Genomic DNA, 16,025 nt, shown 5'->3' on the forward strand with positions numbered 1-16,025 from the left:
GCATGGTGAAACCCCTTCTCTACAAAAAATACAGAAGTTAGCCAGGCATGGTGGCACACACCTGTAGTCCCAGCTACTCAGGAGGCTGAGGTGGGAGGATCATCTGAGCTTGAGAGGTAGAGGCTGCAGTGAGCTGAGACTCTACCACTGCACTCTAGCCTGGGTGACAGAGTGAGACTCTGTTTCAAAACAACAACAACAACAACCCCCCCAAAAAACAAAAGCAAAAAACTGGTGGCTCCTCAGTCAGTCTATTAGCCTTGTTCTTCCCTGGGATTCCCTGAGGGATATAAGCCCATGCCCCAAGGCACCCATTTCTTAATTCACTCCTTTCTTTTGCAGTTAGAATGGTTCTCTGACCATCCTTGGAAGGGATGAGGGGCTGGGCGCAGTGGCTCATGCCTATAATCCCAGTGCTTTGGGAGGCTCAGGTGAGAGGATCACTTGAGGCCAGGAGTCTGAGATCAGCCTGGGCAATATAGCAAGAACCTGTCCCTGAAAAAAAAAAAAGGAAGAGGTGAGGAAACAGTCATCCAAATCATTTTCTGTCCTGTCCTGTGTTCACATAAGGAACACTGATTTACGTTAAAACACTTTATCTTCAGAAGAAGTTTAATTTTATTTCTCAAACTGCACATTTTATACCCAGAAAATCCAAAGTCTTTCATAACCTGCTCCCTGCTTGCCACTCCCCAAACTCCCTTCGTTTGCAGATAATCATTTACATCTCCATGACTTTGCACAGGCCATTTCTTTTAAAAAAATTAATTTTATCAAATAGAGATGGGGGTCTGTTGTCCAGACTGTTCTTGAACTCCTGGGCTCAAGCAACTCTCCCACCTCAGCCTTCCAAAATGCTGTAATCATAGGCATGAGTCACCACACCCGGCCTAGAGAGGCCATTTCTAACTAGAATGCTGTTGGCTTCTTGTACTTCGATAAAGAATAAAATGAAGACTGAGAGACCAATGATTGAGAGATGAGGGGAAAAGTTTCACTGCCAAGCAGGAAATCTAATCCAAAACAGAGTCTAGTTTCCCTAGTAGATGAGATTCAAGGGAGAGGAAATGGGATAGGTCTTTAAAAGCCAAAAGGTATTAAACTGTCTCTATCCTATTTTAGGAGAGCAAAGTCTTGGCATGTTCTAATTGGTGACTGGTATCTGGGCTTGTTGATTAGGAAACCACAGAGCTGGCTGAAGGTGACCTGCTGTGGTCACATCTGGATCACGGCATGTACGTGTCTGTGATGTGGCTGTGAGGCACTCGAATGGGGGTTATGGTGTCTGGGAAATTCTCCTGCCTAGTATCCCCTGTACACTACTCCACCCTACACGCCAACTCGACTGAGGGAGGCCCCTTCCTCTGTGCTGCCATAACTCTCAAGCCCGTGCCTCCCTGTGACAACACTCACCCTGTGTCTTGTTTAATCATTGATTAATCCTTGTATGTCCAGCACCCAGAACAATGCCTGGAACACTGTAGCCACTTGAGGTTTATTTAATGAATCAGTAAGAATAGCATGTGCAAACTGAAGAGTTATCATTTCTATTGTTTCCTGTAAAGTACACACAACAGACATTTCCTTAGAAGTGACATTTCAAGATTCAAAAGGATGTAGTTTTGAATTGAAGTGGGGTATAGAGAATGATGGTATGAGGCAATATGAATATCTTGGTGGGGGTTCAACTTATCCTAACTAGTGATTTAAATTAATATTTATGTAGATTTGATTTAAATCAAATCCATCTTGGAAGGGAGAAATGTTTACAACAGATGGGCATATAATAAAACCCTGTAATAAAATCTAAGTTTAAAGCTCAGCAGATTCCTTTCTGCTTGCAGATGGAGTTGGGAAAAACAGTTGACATTGATGAGTTACAGTTAGTTTCTCAGGAAAGCTAGTGATTAAAGAATGAAGGGTTTTGTTTTTGGTTTTTTTTTTTTTTTTGCGAGAAAGGAAGTACTGTAGAGAAGATGAATTCTGTACCCAAAGACATGTAAGAGATGTGGGAATGACAGCAGGAAAGAAAGGCTGTACCTTAGATAATAGCCAGACGGAAACAAACAGAATAGCAGAGAGTGGTGGGCATGACTTGATTTTTAGTGCCACTCATTATAGTAACGTTTACTGAGCACCTACTTTGTGCCTGGCACTGTGCTAAGTGCATTTTATGATTTATCTCTGTGTTCTTCACAGGACTTAGGGGAGGATGCTAATATTATCACCAGTTTACATATGAAGAAATTGAGGCTTAAAGATCTTTTTTTTAAGTGGCCCAAACTCTCAAAGCATATAAGTTGTGGGACCTGACTCCGGAATCTACATTAACCATCTTTTCATGACAAGAAGTAGAAACAAAACTCAAACTAACTCAGAAAAAAGATGGATATCATTGCGGGGAATACTAGGGCATCTCACAAGACACAGAGATGCATTTGGACATTAGGGACAGCTGCAATCAGGGTCTGGAATGCTATTCTTTTTTTTTTTTTTTTTTTTTTTTGAGACGGAGTCTCACTCTGTCACCCAGGCTGGAATGCAGTGGCACGATTTCGGCTCACTGCAACCTCCACCTCCTGGTTTCATGCAATTCTCCTGCCTCAGTGTCCTAGGTAGCTGGAGTTACAAGCAGCCGCCATTATGCCCAGCCACTTTTTGTATTTCAGTAGAGACAGGGTTTTACTATGTTGGCCAGGCTGGTCTCAAACTCCTGACCTCAAGCGATCCACCACCTCAGCTTCCCAAAGTGCTGGGATTACAGGCATGAGCCACCGTGCCCAGCCTGGAATGCTATTCTTTTTCTCTGTCTCTTATTTCTGCTTCTCTATGCCTTTTAGCTTTATTCTCTTCTCCTGACGGTCAGCTTTTTTCACTTGGCAGGAATACAGATGATTAAAGCTGGTGACCTCATATCTTATGGAGTCAAGCAGCAGAGAAGGATTGCTTCTTTTCCCTCAGTTTTAGTTCAAAAAGTCCAGTGATGGGCTTAGTTTGAATTGGGGCCTCCCTTGTTTTCCCCAATCCCCCTTTTCCAGATCAGTCATCTATGGCTAAACAGTCTGAGAAAAATTATTGGCTTAGCTTGTATTAATCATGAGCAGGATCATATAGCACAAACACAGCCTTGGGGGCCATCCCTGTGTCCCGGGCAATCCCAGAGAAAGAGATAACACTTTAAATTGAACAGCCATCATCCATTGGATGCTTAAAAATACAATAATGAGGGACACAGTTACTTTAAACTTAAAATATTTCAGTGAGAAATGCATAGCTGTATAACTGAGATGTATGGGGATTCACTGGAAATCAGACAGGCTGTGCTTTCAGAAAATGTACCCAGACTTTTTGTCCTTAGGCACAATTCTGGAGAGGCATTCTAAGCTATTGTTTGGTAATTCTTATTTATTTTTTAAACAATAGATTTCCTTCATAATGATATAGTTCTGAAAATAAGTGAGCTTGATGACAAGGTTGGAAGGATTTTTGTTTTCATAAGCTTCTTCATTTCAGTAATTTCAGAGACTGGGAGTCACACAGTCTGCAATGTTTAACAAGCCTTCGTATAGTATATAGAAGCTCCTTTGCATAAACACCCCTAAAATCATCGTGCCGCAAGTTAAGCCTGTTTTCTCTGAGTTTGTTCTCAGAAGAAATGGGTATGAGCATAGAAACTTCCCTTCATCAAGCCACATAGTTGCATGCTCAGTTCCTAGCATGTCCCCTCTGGGTTTATTGTCCAGTCAGCCCTTTTATTATCTCAGTTACTCCCGGTGAAGCTCCTCAGCCATCTCCACATCCCCTTTTTTGTTGCCAAGCCCTGATCTAATTGGTCAGTCTTTTAGTGAAACCCCAGAGCAACAAAGACAATTTCTCACTCCACACCCTTCCCCAGGCGTCCTGAACCATGGTGATTGTTTAAGCACAGGGCCACAGGCCAGCTGGTTGCATTTGAAATCCCCTATAACCAGCATTGTATCTGTATTCTGAAAAGTGTCAAGTCTCTACATTACAATCAAAGCATCAATCTCCAAACAGTGGGGGAGAAAATGTACATCAAGGTTAAGAGAATCTGGGCTGGGAGTGGTGGCTCACACCTGTAATCCCAAGCTTTGGGAGGCCACGGCAGGTGGATCACTTGAGCTCAGGAGTTTGAGACCAGCCTGGGAAACACAGCAAAACCCCATCTCTACAAAAAATACAAAAATTAGCTAGGCGTAGTGGTGGGCACCAGTAGTCCCAGTTACTCAGGAGGCTGAGGTGGGAGGACCACCTGAGCCTGGAAGGTCAAGTTTACAGTGAGCCATGATCATGCCATTGCACCCCAGCCAGGGTGACAGAGTGAGACCCTATCTCAAAATAAAATAAAATAAAATAAAATAAAATAAAAAAGCAAACAAACAAAAAAAACATTAAGAGATTCTAACAGCAAGTAGAACAAATGGAATTAATGACAGTTCAATATATTGTGCCCATCACAGTCAGCTGATCTGAAGTAGCCACTAAGCACTGGATCCAGGAGTCCCTGGGCCTTTGCACCCACTGTTCCAAACACTACCAAAGATGGTCTTTCCCCAGACAGCCCATGACACACTTGATGAGCCCATCCAGATCTTCTCACAGAAAGTGTTTCTCAGTGAGGCTTTTCTTGACCATCCTATTTAAAATTGTGACTTTCTGGTTCAGACCAGCCCACCTAAGTCCACCATCAGTCATTCCCAATCCTCTTTTAAAGCTGTTTTATTTTTTCTGGCAGCACTTACTGGACATGGTCTATAGTTTTAGTTGTCTATCTGTAATTGTCTGTCTACCCTAGTAGAATGTAACTTGTATATGTTTTGTTCACTGCTTTATTCCCCAGCTCTTATGCCTACCACAGAGGGGCCCTTAATGAATAATCTTTAAATGAAGAAGTCTATGAATGCAAGTAGAATTCTTTGTGGTGAGGAAGAGCACTTGAACATTTTTATTTATTTGTTTTATGGAGAATGTATATAATGCTTGCTATATGCTAAACACTGTTCTAAATGATTGACAACCATATCTCATTTAATCCTCACAACAATCATGTGGGGTAGGACTATTATTGTCCCCATTTTGTGGATAAGGAAACGTATGTGCAGTCATGAATCACAGTGGGTGTATGGCCTATTCTGAGTCTGCTCTCAAACACTACCATGCAGCCTTTATTAATTAAATAACCGAAATATAGTTGGCAGAAACACAAAATTGGACAGATTTGGACTGGGGCCAGCCACAGAGAGCTTTCTGGGCAAGGTGAATTGAGCACAGATGCTGCAGAGGAGGCAGTGAATCAAATCCAAGTGTGGGAGAGACGAACTGGGAGACTCAGAAGTGGCAAAAGAAATTGAGAGAAGGATGCACAAGTGAGAACAGGGATGTGAAGCCCCCAGGATATACAGAGAGAAGCGCAGGCACTAGGAGAGACAGACTGAGAAGCCTGGATGAACTGAATGAGGCTTCCACTGGTGGCCCCCGGGACCCTTCACTACGGCCTGGAATTCAGGAACCAGCATCCAGCCAATGGCTTATGCAAAACAAGGGTTGAGGAAGCAAGTGTGGGCACGGGCCTAAGTATATGTAATTTAAGAGTGAGATGGGGAAAGAGTGAAGAAGGAAAGAGAGAGGAAACACAGATTCTCAGAAAGTTGCATTCATATTCTCTCATCTCTCCCCTAATCTTAGATTATCAAATGTATTCATTGATTAAAACTTCCTTCAGAAGTGAGTAGATAAACCAATTGTGGTATGTGCATATAAAGAAACACTGCTTAGCAATAAAAAGAATGAACAACATTTTGGTTTCTTTCCTTCCACTTAATCAAAATGAAATCATTTTCATTCCACTTAATCATTTTGGTTGATGCAACATGGTTTGACCTCAAAATGGTTAAGTGGAATGAAAGAAACCAAACAAAAAGTATAATCTATGTGATTCCGTTTACATAAAATTTTAGACAATGCAAACCAATTGATGGTGACAGAAAACAGGTCAGTGGATGCTTGGGGATGAAGCTGGGAGATGCAGGAAGGACTGGAAGGGAGAGATTACCAAGGGGGTCCAAGGAAGTTTTGGGGGTGATGAATATATTCCTATCTTCATTGTGGTGATGGTTTCACAGGTGTTCACTAGTGTCAAAATGCATCAAAATTTACACTGTTTTCCCAAGGTTTTTAAGTTGGGAACTCTCATCTTCTCCTAAGATTTGATAAATAATTTATTTTCTTCTAGGTTTTTTCCTTAAGTTGGAGATGAGGGGTGGTGGTTAAAAACTCCTGCTTAGCTTATTTTCCCTTTAGAGATTGATTACACTTACTCCTGTGTCCCTTGCCTGTGTGAGGAAACCTCTCCATCTCTGGAGCAACCTCTTGGGGTTTCTAAGTGGATTGAATTCTGGTCCCCAAAAACTATGTCTACGTAGAACCTCAAAATGTGACCTTATTTAGAATAAGAGTCTTTGCCATTGTAATTAAGGTAAGGATCTCAAGATAAAAATCATCCTGGATTAGGGTGGGCCTTAAATCCAATGGTGATTGTCCTCATGAGAGACAGAAAAGGACAGAGAGACACCATAGAGGGAAGGCCATGTGAAGACAGAGACAGAGACGGGAGTGATGCAGCTGCAAGCCAAGGAACACTAAGAATTGCTGGCAGCTAGGCACCATGGCTCAGGCCTGTAATCCCAGCACTTTGGGAGGCTGAGGCAGGTAGATTGCTTGAGCCCAGGAGAGCAGCCTGGGAAAACTGGCAAAACCCCATCTCTACAAAAAATACAAACATTAGCTGGGTGTGGTGGCATGTACCTGTGGTGGTCCCAGCTACTCAGGAGGCTGAGGTGGGAGGATCATCTGAGCATCAGTCATCTATGGCTAAACAGTCTGAGAAAAATTATTGGTTTAGCTTGGATTAATCATGAGCAGGATCATGTGACACAAACATGGCCTTGGGGGCCATCCCCGCAAGGTTGAGGTTGCAGTGAGCTGAGATCACACTACTACACTCCAGCCTGGGAGACAAAGTGAGACCCAGTCTCGAAAGAAAAAAAGAAAAAGAAAAAGAAAGAATTGCTGGCAGCCAAAAAAGCTAGGAAAGAGGCAGATTCTCCTTCAGAGCCTCCAGCAGGAGCCCTACATTTGTGTTGTTTTAAGCTCATAGTAATATGTTATGGCAGCTCAGGAAATCAGTACAGGGCCACGAGGTATTTTTGTTGCTACTGTCCTTAGTTCTACCACTATATTTTGTTTCTGCTGTTTGTTCTTCACTCTCTGAACTAATCCTGTTAGAATTTTATTCTCTTAGTATTTGACCATTTCTACCTAGCTGAACATGTTTATTAACTTCTTTTGTTGTTGTTGTTGTTTTGTTTTGTTTTGTTTTGAGATGGAGTCTTGCTTTGTCGCCCAGGCTGGAGTGCAGTAGCACCATCTCAGCTCACTGCAACCTCCGCCTCCGAGATTCAAGCAATTCTGATGCCTCAGTCTCCCAAGTAGCTGGGATAACAGGCGTGCATCACTATGCCTGCCTAATTTGCGGGTTTGCCATGTTGGCCAGGCTTGTCTTGAACACCTGGCCTCAAGTGATACGCCTGTCTCAGCCTCTTAAAGTGCTGGGATTATAGGTGTGCACCACTGTGCCTGGCCAGAAAACTGAAACTTAGAGAAGTTAATGAACATTGGCCGGACAGGGTGGCTCACACTTGTAATCCCAGCACTTCAGGAGACTGAGCAGAAGGATGGCTTGAGCCCAGGAGTTTGAGACCAGCTTAGGCAACATGACAAGACCTCATTCCTACCACACACACACACACACACACACACACACACACACACACACACAAGCTGGGTGCCATGGTGCATGCCTGTAGTTCCAGGTACTCAGGAAGCTGAGGCTGGAGGATTGCTTGAGCCCAGGATGTCAAGGCTGCAGAGCTATGATCACACCACTGTACTCCAGTCTGTGGGATAAGGCAAGACCCTGTCTCTTAAAAAAATTAAAAAGTAAACAAAGTTTCCATTTCCCTGTCTGCAGAATGAGTGTGAGTTCCTATGCCTGGGGTTGGTTGTGAGGATTAAATGAGTCCATACATGTAAATACTTTAGAACAGTACCCAGCACATAACAAATGCTGTATTCATGTCATTACCATTATTACTAGGTACTGCTCACACTCTCAAAGGGGTGGCTCTGCTGGTAGCCTCTTCAAAATTAATGGTACATTTTCTTCCATCAGGGTTGTTGATGAAATGTTGCATCAGTCTTGGATCTTGGGCAACGGTGTGAGAAAGTCTTTGTATGGCTCCTGGGATTAATTCTGAACTAGGTTTTCAGCAAATCCCTTTACGATCTCTCCCAACAAATGGAAAACCTTAGTGGTGTTAAAATTAGTCATGGTTTACCTCAAAGGGTTGGAGATGAGCAAAGGGTTCCAGGCCATTGCTTGATCCACCATCGAAGCCAATTTATTGTTCTTTGTTCCATGGCTTCAGCCTAACTTTAGGCATCCTTTTGCATGTGTGGGCCATTGGTCATATGGAGACAGAGCAAAAAACTGTAGGAGACTTATTAAAAACCTATTGGCATGTTTGGAAAAACAGAAGTCCACACTGTGTTGATGTATGGTTCTTCACTGCATGACTACATATGAAACTGACTTTAGGCCTTGCCACCACTTTCTTTCTCAAAGAAATACGAAGAAATACTAAGAAATCATGCAGAATAATAAATATGGAGCTTCCACATAGTAAGTTTAATGGAATGAGTTTAGAACTTTTCACCTCTTTAACGGTTGTGAGCTAACCTAAGAGCATTTTTTATCCATAATTTGCAATGCACTGAGAAACAGCTAAGCAAAACAAAATCAAAAGCCTTATCAAAGCCAAGAAAGACTGTAGCTTTCATTCCTTCTATATACAAAGTCCTTCAATGTCACTGAAGGCTGAGTCTCTAGCTCCCCTCTTTATCAAGCCATGCTGCCTGTGCATCTGCTATGGACTCAATGTTTGCGTCCTCCCTTAATCCATCACTGAAATCCCAGCCCCCAAGGTGATGGTCTTAGGAAGTGGGGCCTTTGGGAGGTGATTAGGTCATGAGTGCAGAACCCTCATGAATGGGATTAGTGCTCTTATAAAAGAGACCGAGTGACTCACGCCTGTAACCCCAGCACTATGGGAGGCCGAGGCAGGTGGATTACCTGAGGTCCTGAATCCCTGAGGTCAGGAGTTCAAGACCAGCCTGGCCAACATGGAGAAACCCCGTCTCTACTAAAAATACAAAAAGTTAGCCAGCCATGGTGGCGGGCGCCTGTAATCCCAGCTACTCAGGAGGCTGAGGCAGGAGAATTGCTTGAACCCAGGAGGCAGAGGTTCTAGTGAGCCGAGATCGCACCACTGTACTCCAGCCTGGGGAACAAGAGCGAAACTCTGTCTCAAAAAATAAATAAATAAATGAGAGACCCGAGAGCTCTTTTGACCCTTCTACCCTGTGAGGGCAGCAAAAAGATAGCTGTCTGTTAATGAGAAAACAGGCCCTTGCCAGTGTGGAATCTGCCAGCACTTTAATCTTGGACTTCCAGCCTCCAGAACTGTAGGACATAAATTCCGGTTGTTTATAAACTACCCAGCTTATGGTATTTTGTTATAACAGCCCAAATAGACTACAACAATATTCTTTTTATTACTTAAAAAAAGAAATTAGGCCGGGCGCGGTGGCTCAAGCCTGTAATCCCAGCACTTTGGGAGGCCGAGACGGGCGGATCACGAGGTCAGGACATCGAGACCATCCTGGCTAACACAGTGAAACCCCGTCTCTACTAAAAAATACAAAAAAAAAACTTAGCCGGGCGAGGTGGCAGGCGCCTGTAGTCCCAGCTACTTGGGAGGCTGAGGCAGGAGAATGGCGTGAACCCGGGAGGCGGAGCTTGCAGTGAGCTGAGATCCGGCCACTGCACTCCAGCCTGGGTGACAGAGCGAGACTCCGTCTCACAAAAAAAAAAAAAAAAAAAAAAAGAAATTAAAGGATTCTAAAGCACATAATTTAAGCTTAGAGATTTGTGATTTCCAGAATCATCTGAGACTTAGGAGGTCTGAGCATTTGATATGGTTTTGCTGTGACCCCACCCAAATCTCAACTTGAATTGTATCTCCCAGGATTCCCACATGTTGTGGGAGGGACCCAAGGGGAGGTAATTGAATCATGGGGGTTGGTCTTTACCATGCTATTCTCATGATAGTGAATAAGTCTCATGAGATCTGATGGGTTTATCAAGAGTTTCTGCTTTTGCTTCCCCTCATTCTCTCTTGCTGCCACCATGTAAGATGTGCCTTTCACCCTCTACCATGATTATGAGACCTCCCCAGCCATGTGGAACTGTAAGTCAAATTAAACTTCTTTTTCTTCCCAGTCTCGCATATGTCTTTATCAGCAGCGTAAAAACGGACTAATACAGCATTCATCTATGTATTATCCAAAGGGCCTCTGTTGTGACTTCATCCAGTTCCATTCATAAGGTCTCTTGACATGAGAATATAGTTTTTTGTGTATATCATTTTTTAAAAAAATCAGTAAGCAATTTAATGTTTCCCCCGGTAAAGTGTTTTGTATGTTGGCAAATCAGGGACTTGATAATGAGTGCAGTACTTAGTGTTGAGCTAAGTCAGTTAATTGGGCTTCAGCTCTTTAGAAGGGTTTGGTGAAGCTCTGCTTATGGGTAATTGAGGCTTTAGGTTGCCAAGAGTTGGGTGACTAGGAGGTAGCTGTTTCGGATCAAGGGTAAAATTTTAATTAGATGATGAGCATTCTCAAAGGGCATGTAGCAATTTTCTGAATTGCATAATCTAATGGTTCGAAATTTAGAAAGTAGTGATGTCATCTCTCCGTCTTTTAAAAGAACACACATCTGCCTCTGTAATCATTTTGTTTATTATTTTAAATAACAGCAATAGGCCAATACTAAGTGATATGATGGTCAGGAAAGAAATAGGCCCCGGGGATGTGTGAAACAGCTTTGTCAGACAGTTTCAGCTCTACAGAGTTGTATTTTCTTGATGAAATTTTTGGCAAAGTCTTCTTTCCATGTTTTCAAAGTCTCCTCTTCCTCCTCATTCTCAGTTCATTTCCTGTTTCAACCTTCCAATGTTCAAATGAACTGAGTTCAAATATAGTCCTTCCCAGATAAAAACTTGTGAATATCTCTTTTCTTGATTGATTGATTTTTAATGAAATACATGCTGAAAGAAGTAGGAAACTCACTGAGAATGTCAAACATACTCTGCACGTCGTTACATACTCAGAGCTTACAGAGGGTAGGAATGATATCTATTAATACTAGGAAAAATCTGTTTGCTTGCAGAGTGGCTTTCTGACTTGCTGCCAGCCTGTGCCTGTTCCACACTTACACTTTTTGACATTTAAAATGCTTCTTAATAAATCTTAGTTATTGTTATTATTTTTGTCGTTTGCATTGGAAAATAGCATTCTTTCTTACCTTCCGTAGAAAGGGTGTAAGCAGATCTACTGGCAACCACCTGCCTCACAGTGCCTGGAGCTTAATAGATGCTGAGTGATGCATAAGTATAATGGATGAATTCATTTAATAAATCCTCTTTTTATTTATTTATTTTTTATTTTTATTATATTTTTTTAGAGGCAAGGTCTTGCTCTGTTGCCCAGGTTGAAGTGTAGTGGCACTGTCATAGCTCATTGAAGCCTCAAATTCTTGTTCTCAAGTGATCCTCCTGCCTCAGCCTCTGGAGTAGCTGGGACTACAGGCAGGCCACCATGGCCAGCTAATTTTTTTTTTTGAGGTGGAGTCTCACTCTCTTGCCCAGGCTGGAATGCAGTGGTATGATCTTGGCTCACTGTAACCTCCGCTTCCTGGGTTCAAGCGATTCTCCTGCCTCAGCCTCCTGAGTAGCTGGGATTATAGGCACTGCCACCACGTGCAGCTAATTTTTGTATTTTTAGTAAAGATGGGGTTTCTCCGTGTTGGCCAGGTTGGTCTTGAACTCCTTACCTCAAGTGATCGACCTCCCAAAGTGCTGGGATTACAGGAGTGAGGTACCATGCTCAGCTGGCGAGCTACTTTTAAAAATTGTTTTAGAAAAGGGAGTCTCTCTATGTTGCCCATAATCATACAACATACAACCTTTTGTGTCTGGCTTCTTTCACTTAGCATAATGTTTTAGGGATTCATCTTTGTTGTAGAACTTCATTTCTTTTTATGGCTGAAAAATATTCCATTGTATATATATACCACAAGTGTTCATCCATTCATTTTTTGATGGACATTTGGGCTGTTTCCATCCTTTAGCTCTTGTGAATAGTGCTGCTATGAATATGGGATGTACACGTATTTGTTTGAGCCCCCATTTTCAATTGTTTTGGGTATCTATCCAGAAGTAGAATTGCTTGGTCATATGGTAATTCTATGTTTAGCTTTTTGAGGAACTGTAGAGCTGTTTCCCACAGCAGCTGAACCATTTTACATTCCACCAGCAATGTACAAGGGTTCTCGTTTCTCTACATCCTCCTCAACACTCGTTTTCTTCCTTTATATATATATGTGTGTATATATATATAATACATATATATATAGAGAGAGAGGTGCAAAGTGGCACCTCATTGTGGTTTTTTTCTTTTTTTCTTTACTGTTATTATTTTTTAATAGAGACGGGGTCTCACCATGTTGCCCAGGCTAATCTCTAACTCCTGGGCTCAAGTGATCCTCCCGCTTTAGCCTCCCAAATTCCTGGGATTACAGGTGTGAGCCACCACACCTGGACTCATTTGGTTTTTTGGGTTTTTTTTTTCCTTCTGAGACATAGTCTTGCTCTGTTGCCCAGGCTGGAGTGCAGTGGCATGATGTCAGCTCACTGCAACCTCCACCTCCTGGTTTCAAGCAATTCTCCTTCCTCAGCCTACCAAGTAGCTGGGATTACAGGCATGCACCACCACGCCTGGCAAGTTTTTGTATTTTTAGTAGAGGCAGAGTTTTGCCATGTTGGCCAGGCTGGTCTCGAACTTCTGACCTTAGATGATCCACTCACCTTGGAAAGTGCTGGGATTACAGGCGTGAGCCACTGCGCCCCAGCCTCATTGTGTTTTTGATTTGCACTTCCCTAATAACTAATGTTGAGCATCTTTTCATGTGTTCTTTGGACATTTATGTTTTATTCTTGGGGAAATATCTATTTAAGACCTTTGCCCATCTTTAGGTTGAGTTGTTTGTCTTTTTGTTGTTGAATTGCAGGAGTATTAAAAACATATCCTGGATACTAGAACCTTATCAGATATATTATTTGCAAATATTTTCACCCATTCTATAGACTGTCTTTTCGCTTTCTTGATAATATCCTTTGAAGCACAAAAGGTCTTAATTTTGGTTATGTGCTGTGGTTCATGTCTGTGATCTCAGCACTTTGGGAGGCCCAAGCAGGAAGATAGTTTGAGGACGGAAGGTCAAAGCTGCAGTGAGCTATGAAGCTATGATCTGGCCACTGCACTCCAGCCTGGGTAACAGAATAGGACTTTGTCAAGAAAGAAAGAAAGAAGGAAAGAGAGAAAGAGAGAAAGAGAGAAGGAGAGAAAGAGAGAAAGAGAGAGAGAGAGAGAAGGAAGGAAGGAAGGAGGGAAGGAAGGAAGGAAGGGAGGGAGGGAGGGAGGGAGGGAGGGAGGGAGGGAAGGAAGGAAGGAAGGAAAGAAGGAAGGAAGGAAGGAAGGAAGGAAGGAAGGGAAAGAAAGAGAAAGAAAGAGAAAGAAAGAAAGGAGGGAGGGAGGGAGGGAAGGAAGGAAGGAAGGAAGGAAGGAAAGAGAAGGAAGGAAGGAAGGAAATTTTAAAGAAGGAAAGAAAGAAAAAGAAAGGGAAGGAAGGAAGGAAATTTTACAGAAGGAAAGAAAGAAAAAGAAAGGAAGGAAGGAAAGAAGGAAGGAAGGAAGGAAGGAAGGAAGGAAGGAAAAATAAAATTTTAATGAAGTCCAGTTCATCGATTTTTTCCTTTGGCTGCTCATGGTGTCCTAAAGCTTTTTAAAATGACAGGATCCTAATACTTGTGAAGGCTGTGTCACGGGCGCGTCCTCAACCTTAGAAAAATAAACTTTCTAAGTTAACTGAGAGCTGTCTCAGATTTTCTGGGTTCATACACTTCAGAAGAAAACTAGATTCTTTCAAGGAGGTAACCTGTACCTTAAAGTCAAAGCTGTGAAAGTATGGATGTAACAGTTCTTTTGGAATAATTAGAAGGACACAAGGGCCAGAAGGAGCCTCATACATCATTTAAAAAAGGTTCTGGAGGAAGTTGACTTTAATACAAATTAAACACCAGTGGCAGAATCATAAACATTTTCAAACTAACGTAGATTAGAAAGGACGGCTTTTGGGGATTATTGTTTTTATAATCACATCAGAAGGGCTTAAGAAAAACTTTGTGGAATATAAATACATTTCAACATTTTTCTCTGATAATTCATTTTGACAACTACTGTGTTCATTTTGATAACTACTATATCACTTTATAAATGATGAAACTATTCCAAATGTAATGACTGTACTTTTCACAGTTTGTATGCCTATAATTTATGCAATGCCACACAATCAACCAAACAGCTCTTAACTTTATTTTTACTTCAGTGTATTATTTAGAAATTATATAAGGCGGTCTGGCGTGGTGGCTCACGCCTGTAATCCCAGCACTTTGGGAGGCCAAGGCAGGTGGATCACGAGGTCAGGAGATCGAGATCATCCTGGCTAACACGGTGAAACCCGTCTCTACTAAAAAAAAAAAAAATTACAAAAAATTAGCCGGGCATGGCATCGTGCGCCTGTAGTCCCAGCAACTTGGGAGGTTGAGGCAGGAGAATAGCGTGAACCCAGGAGGCAGAGCTTGCAGTGAGCTGAGATCACGCCACTGCAGTCCAGCCTGGGCAACAGAGTGAGACTCCGTCTCAAAAAAAAAAAAAAAGAGAAGAAATTATTTAAGGAAAAAAAGCCCTACGGTTTATTTTCTGGTTCTTGGTTATTATCAAAGGATATTGGAAGGTGAAGCTGGTGTAGTAGCTTTAAAAGCAGAATTTAAGGCCGGACGCGACGGCTCACGCCTGTAATCCCAACACTTTGGGAGGCCAAGGCGGGCAGATCACGAGGTCAAGAGATCAGGACCATCCTGGTCAACATGGTGAAACCCTATCTCTACTAAAAATACAAAAATTAGCTGGGCGTGGTGGTGCGCACCTGTAGTCCCAACTACTCAGGAGGCTGAGGCACAAGAATCACTTGAACCTGGGAGATGGAGGTTGCAGTGAGCAGAGATTGTGCCTCTGCACTCAAGCCTGGGCAACAGAGAGAGACTCTGTCTCAAAAAAAAAAAGTGGAATTTAGTTAAGTTTGGGGGACAGAAAGAAGCCATGGCTCTCCTGCCTTCTTCCAAATATACTGAACTTCTGATATGTTTGATCAAATTAAATGCTCATGGTCTGGCATGATTACAGGTGCAAGCCTGTAATCCCAGCTACTAGGGAGGCTGAGGCAGGAGGATGACCTGAGCCCAGGAGTTTGAGGTTATAGTGCACAATGATTGTGCCTGTGAATAGCCACAGCACTCCACCTTGGGTGATATAGTGAGACCCCCATCTCTACACACATACACACACACACACACACACACACACACACACACTCGAAGAACATAGACACATCAAATGCAAGTCATTTTGCTGACTTGGGCATACAATAAGTCCATTTCTCTGGGTCCTAAAGATATACCAATCTTGCAGTGAGCCAAGATCACACCCCTGCACTCCAGCCTGGGCAACACAGCAAGACTCTGTCTCAAAAAAAAAAAAAAAAAAGTAGGCGCGGTGGCACACTCCTGTAATCCCAGCACTTTGGGAGGCCAAGGTGGGCGGATCACTTGAGGCCAGGAGTTCAAGACCAGCTTGGCCAACATGGCGAAACCCCATCTCTACTAAAAATATGAAAACTTACCAGGCATGGTGATACATGCCTGTAATTC

General features: G+C 42.6%; 1 protein-coding gene across 1 annotated transcript in view; it reads left to right on the plus strand.

Moving 5' to 3' along the window:
- The window catches only part of TRIM2 (tripartite motif containing 2), a 188,042-nt gene that overhangs the window by 35,167 nt on the left and 136,850 nt on the right, over window positions 1-16,025 (plus strand). The window lies entirely within an intron of this gene.

This window comes from Theropithecus gelada, chromosome 5 (genome assembly GCF_003255815.1).
Source record: "Theropithecus gelada isolate Dixy chromosome 5, Tgel_1.0, whole genome shotgun sequence".
Classification (NCBI taxonomy): domain Eukaryota; kingdom Metazoa; phylum Chordata; class Mammalia; order Primates; family Cercopithecidae; genus Theropithecus; species Theropithecus gelada.